This window comes from Anser brachyrhynchus, assembly GCF_964034855.1.
Source record: "Anser brachyrhynchus genome assembly, contig: SCAFFOLD_39, whole genome shotgun sequence".
NCBI classification, from domain to species: domain Eukaryota; kingdom Metazoa; phylum Chordata; class Aves; order Anseriformes; family Anatidae; genus Anser; species Anser brachyrhynchus.
This window is the reverse complement of record NW_027663823.1, coordinates 2,095,101-2,101,363: the sequence shown is the minus strand read 5'-3', so window position 1 is coordinate 2,101,363 and position 6,263 is coordinate 2,095,101.

The following is a 6,263-nucleotide window of genomic DNA, read 5'->3' as shown; positions in this document are numbered from 1 at the left end:
AGTCCAGAGAGTGCACTGGCACCACTGGGGATGCACTGCAGTGAGTCCAGAGAGTGCACTGGCACCACTGGGGATGCAGTTTAGTGAGTCCAGAGAGTGCACTGGCACCACTGGGGATGCAGTGCAGTGAGTCCAGAGAGTGTACTGGCACCACTGGGGATGCACTGCAGTGAGTCCAGAGAGTGCACTGGCACCACTGAGAATGCACTTCAATGAGTCCAGAGAGTGCACTGGCACCACTGTGGATGCACTGCAGTGAGTCCAGAGAGTGCAGTGGCACCACTGGGGATGCAGTGCAGTGAGTCCAGAGAGTGCACTGGCACCACTGGGGATGCAGTGCATTGAATCCAGTGAGTGCACTGGCACCACTGGGGATGCAGTGCAGTGAGTCCAGAGAGTGCACTGGCAGTACTGGGGATGCAGTGCAGTGAGTCCAGAGAGTGCACTGGCACCACTGGGGATGCACTGCAGTGAGTCCAGAGAGTGCACTGTCACTACTGGGGATGCAGTGCAGTGAGTCCAGAGAGTGCACTGGCACCACTGGGGATGCAGTGCAGTGAGTCCTGAGAGTGCACTGGCACCACTGGGGATGCAGTGCAGTGAGTCCAGAGATTGCACTGGCACCACTGGGGATGCAGTACAGTGAGTCCACACAGTGCACTAGCACCACTGGGGATGCAGTGCAGTGAGTCCAGAGAGTGCACTGGCACCACTGGGGATGTAGTGCAGTGAGTCCAGAGAGTGCACTGGCACCACTGGTGATGCACTGCTGTGAGTCCAGAGAGTGCTCTTGCACCACAGGGGATGCAGTGCAGTGACTCAAGAGAGTGCACTGGCAGCACTGGGGATGCAGTGCAGTGAGTCCAGAGAGTGCACTGGCACCACTTGAGATGCAGTGAAGTGAGTCCAGAGAATGCAATGGCACCACTGCGGATGCACTGCAGTGAGTCCAGAGAGTGCACTGGCTCCACTGGGGATGCACTTCAGTGAGTCCAGAGAGTGCACTGGCACCACTGGGGATGCAGTGCTGTGACTCCAGAGAGTGCACTGGCACCACTGGGGATGCAGTGCAGTTAGTCCAGAGAGTGCACTGGCACCACTGGGGATGCGGTGCCGGGAGTCCAGAGAGTGCTTTGGCACCAGTGGGGATGCACTGCAGTTACTCCAGAGACTGCACTGGCACCACTGGGGATGCAGTGCAGTGAGTCCAGAGAGTGCACTGGCACCACTGGGGATGCACTGCAGTGAGTCCAGAGAGTGCACTGTCACCACTGGGGATGCAGTGCAGTGAGTCCAGAGAGTGCACTGTCACCACTGGGGATGCAGTGCAGTGAGTCCAGAGAGTGCACTGGCACCACTGGGGATGCAGTGCTGTGACTCCGGAGAGTGCACTGGCACCACTGAGAATGCACTTCAGTGAGTCCAGAGAGTGCACTGGCACCACTGGGGATGCACTTCAGTGAGTCCAGAGAGTGCACTGGCACCACTGGGGATGCAGTGCTGTGACTCCAGAGAGTGCACTGGCACCACTGGCGATGCAGTGCAGTGAGTCCAGAGAGTGCACTGGCACCACTGGGGATGCGGTGCCGGGAGTCCAGAGAGTGCTTTGGCACCAGTGGGGATGCACTGCAGTTACTCCAGAGACTGCACTGGCACCACTGGGGATGCAGTGCAGTGAGTCCAGAGAGTGCACTGGCACCACTGGGGATGCACTGCAGTGAGTCCAGAGAGTGCACTGGCACCACTGGGGATGCACTGCAGTGAGTCCAGAGAGTGTACTGGCACCACTGGGGATGCACTGCAGTGAGTCCAGAGAGTGCACTGGCACCACTGGGGGTGCACTGCAGTGAGTCCAGAGAGTGCACTGGCACCACTGGGGATGCACTGCAGTGAGTCCACAGAGTGCACTAGCACTACTGGGGATGCAGTGCAGTGAGTCCAGAGAGTGCACTGGCAGCACTGGGGATGCAGTGCAGTGAGTCCATAGAGTGCACTGGCACCACTGGGGATGCAGTTCAGTGAGTCCAGAGAGTGCACTGGCACCACTGGGGATGCAGTGCAGTGAGTCCAGAGAGTGCACTGGCACCACTGGGGATGCACTGCAGTGAGCCCAGAGAGTGCACTGGCACCAGTGGGGATGCACTGCAGTAAGTCCAGTGAGTGCACTGGCACCACTGGGGATGCAGTGCAGTGGGTCCAGTGAGTGTACTGGCACCACTGAGAATGCACTTCAGTGAGTCCAGAGAGTGCACTGGCACCACTGGGGATGCACTGCAGTGAGTCCAGAGAGTGCAGTGGCACCACTGGGGATGCACTGCAGTGAGTCCAGAGAGTGCACTGGCACCACTGGGGATGCAGTGCAGTGAGTCCAGAGAGTGCACTGGCACCACTGGGGATGCAGTGCAGTGAGTCCAGAGAGTGCACTGGCACCACTGGGGATGCGGTGCTGGGAGTTCAGAGAGTGCTTTGGTACCAGTGGGGATGCAGTGCAGTTACTCCAGAGACTGCACTGGCACCACCGGGGATGCAGTGCAGTGAGTCCAGAGAGTGCACTGGCACCAGTGGGGATGCACTGCAGTGAGTCCAGAGAGTGCACTGGCACCACTGGGGATGCACTGCAGTGAGTCCAGAGAGTGCACTGGCACCACTGGGGATGCAGTTTAGTGAGTCCAGAGAGTGCACTGGCACCACTGGGGATGCAGTGCAGTGAGTCCAGAGAGTGTACTGGCACCACTGGGGATGCACTGCAGTGAGTCCAGAGAGTGCACTGGCACCACTGAGAATGCACTTCAATGAGTCCAGAGAGTGCACTGGCACCACTGGGGATGCACTGCAGTGAGTCCAGAGAGTGCAGTGGCACCACTGGGGATGCAGTGCAGTGAGTCCAGAGAGTGCACTGGCACCACTGGGGATGCAGTGCATTGAATCCAGTGAGTGCACTGGCACCACTGGGGATGCAGTGCAGTGAGTCCAGAGAGTGCACTGGCAGTACTGGGGATGCAGTGCAGTGAGTCCAGAGAGTGCACTGGCACCACTGGGGATGCACTGCAGTGAGTCCAGAGAGTGCACTGTCACTACTGGGGATGCAGTGCAGTGAGTCCAGAGAGTGCACTGGCACCACTGGGGATGCAGTGCAGTGAGTCCTGAGAGTGCACTGGCACCACTGGGGATGCAGTGCAGTGAGTCCAGAGATTGCACTGGCACCACTGGGGATGCAGTACAGTGAGTCCACACAGTGCACTAGCACCACTGGGGATGCAGTGCAGTGAGTCCAGAGAGTGCACTGGCACCACTGGGGATGTAGTGCAGTGAGTCCAGAGAGTGCACTGGCACCACTGGTGATGCACTGCTGTGAGTCCAGAGAGTGCTCTTGCACCACAGGGGATGCAGTGCAGTGACTCAAGAGAGTGCACTGGCAGCACTGGGGATGCAGTGCAGTGAGTCCAGAGAGTGCACTGGCACCACTTGAGATGCAGTGAAGTGAGTCCAGAGAATGCAATGGCACCACTGCGGATGCACTGCAGTGAGTCCAGAGAGTGCACTGGCTCCACTGGGGATGCACTGCAGTGAGTCCAGAGAGTGCACTGGCACCACTGGGGATGCAGTGCAGTGAGTCCAGAGAGTGTACTGGCACCACTGGGGATGCACTGAAGTGAGTCCAGAGAGTGCACTGGCACCACTGGGGATGCAGTGCAGTGAGTCCAGAGAGTGCACTGGCACCACTGGGGATGCACTTCAGTGAGTCCAGAGAGTGCACTGGCACCACTGGGGATGCAGTGCTGTGACTCCAGAGAGTGCACTGGCACCACTGGGGATGCAGTGCAGTGAGTCCAGAGAGTGCACTGGCACCACTGGGGATGCGGTGCCGGGAGTCCAGAGAGTGCTTTGGCACCAGTGGGGATGCACTGCAGTTACTCCAGAGACTGCACTGGCACCACTGGGGATGCAGTGCAGTGAGTCCAGAGAGTGCACTGGCACCACTGGGGATGCACTGCAGTGAGTCCAGAGAGTGCACTGTCACCACTGGGGATGCACTGCAGTGAGTCCAGAGAGTGCACTGTCACCACTGGGGATGCAGTGCAGTGAGTCCAGAGAGTGCACTGGCACCACTGGGGATGCAGTGCTGTGACTCCGGAGAGTGCACTGGCACCACTGAGAATGCACTTCAGTGAGTCCAGAGAGTGCACTGGCACCACTGGGGATGCAGTGCTGTGACTCCAGAGAGTGCACTGGCACCACTGGGGATGCAGTGCAGTGAGTCCAGAGAGTGCACTGGCACCACTGGGGATGCGGTGCCGGGAGTCCAGAGAGTGCTTTGGCACCAGTGGGGATGCACTGCAGTTACTCCAGAGACTGCACTGGCACCACTGGGGATGCAGTGCAGTGAGTCCAGAGAGTGCACTGGCACCACTGGGGATGCACTGCAGTGAGTCCAGAGAGTGCACTGTCACCACTGGGGATGCACTGCAGTGAGTCCAGAGAGTGCACTGTCACCACTGGGGATGCACTGCAGTGAGTCCACAGAGTGCACTGGCACCACTGGGGATGCAGTGCAGTGAGTCCAGAGAGTGCACTGGCACCACCTGGGATGCACTGCAGTGAATCCAGTGAGTGCACTGGCACCACTGGGGATACAGTGCAGTGAGTCCAGAGAGTGCACTGGCACCACTGGGGATGCAGTGCAGTGAGTCCAGAGAGTGCACTGGCACCACTGGGGATGCATTGCAGTGAGTCCAGAGAGTGCACTGGCACCACAGATGATGCAGTCCAGTGAGTCCAGTGAGTGCACTTGCACCACTGGGGATGCACTTCAGTGAGTCCAGAGAGTGCACTGGCACCACTGGGGATGCACTGCTGTGAGTCCAGAGAGTGCACTGGCACCACTGGGGATGCAGTGCAGTGAGTCCAGAGAGTGCACTGGCACCACTGGTGATGCACTGCAGTGAGTCCAGAGATTGCACTGGCACCACTGTGGATGCAGTGCAGTGAGTCCAGAGACTTCACTGGCACCACTGGGAATGCAGAGAAGTGAGTGCAGAGAGTGCACTGGCACCACTGGGGATGCAATGCAGTGAGTCCAGAGAGTGCACTGGCACCACTGGGGATGCAGTGCAGTGAGTCCAGAGAGTGCACTGGCACCACCTGTGATGCAGTGCAGTGAGTCCAGAGAGTGCACTGGCACCAATGGGGCTGCAGTGCAGTGAGTCCAAAGAGTGCACTGGCACCACTGGGAATGCACTGCAGTGAGTCCAGAGAGTACACTGGCACCACTGGGGATGCACTGCAGTGAGTCCAGAGAGTGCACTGGCACCACTGGGGATGCACTACAGTGAGTCCAGAGATTGCACTGGCACCACTGGGGATGCAGTGCAGTGAGTCCAGAGAGTGCACTGGCACCACTGGGGATGCACTGCAGTGAGTCCAGAGAGTGCACTGGCACCACTGGGGATGCAGTGCAGTGAGTCCAGAGAGTGTACTGGCACCACTGGGGATGCACTGAAGTGAGTCCAGAGAGTGCACTGGCACCACTGGGGATGCAGTGCAGTGAGTCCAGAGAGTGCACTGGCACCACTGGGGATGCACTTCAGTGAGTCCAGAGAGTGCACTGGCACCACTGGGGATGCAGTGCTGTGACTCCAGAGAGTGCACTGGCACCACTGGGGATGCAGTGCAGTGAGTCCAGAGAGTGCACTGGCACCACTGGGGATGCGGTGCCGGGAGTCCAGAGAGTGCTTTGGCACCAGTGGGGATGCACTGCAGTTACTCCAGAGACTGCACTGGCACCACTGGGGATGCAGTGCAGTGAGTCCAGAGAGTGCACTGGCACCACTGGGGATGCACTGCAGTGAGTCCAGAGAGTGCACTGTCACCACTGGGGATGCACTGCAGTGAGTCCAGAGAGTGCACTGTCACCACTGGGGATGCAGTGCAGTGAGTCCAGAGAGTGCACTGGCACCACTGGGGATGCAGTGCTGTGACTCCGGAGATTGCACTGGCACCACTGAGAATGCACTTCAGTGAGTCCACAGAGTGCACTGGCACCACTGGGGATGCAGTGCTGTGACTCCAGAGAGTGCACTGGCACCACTGGGGATGCAGTGCAGTGAGTCCAGAGAGTGCACTGGCACCACTGGGGATGCGGTGCCGGGAGTCCAGAGAGTGCTTTGGCACCAGTGGGGATGCACTGCAGTTACTCCAGAGACTGCACTGGCACCACTGGGGATGCAGTGCAGTGAGTCCAGAGAGTGCACTGGCACCACTGG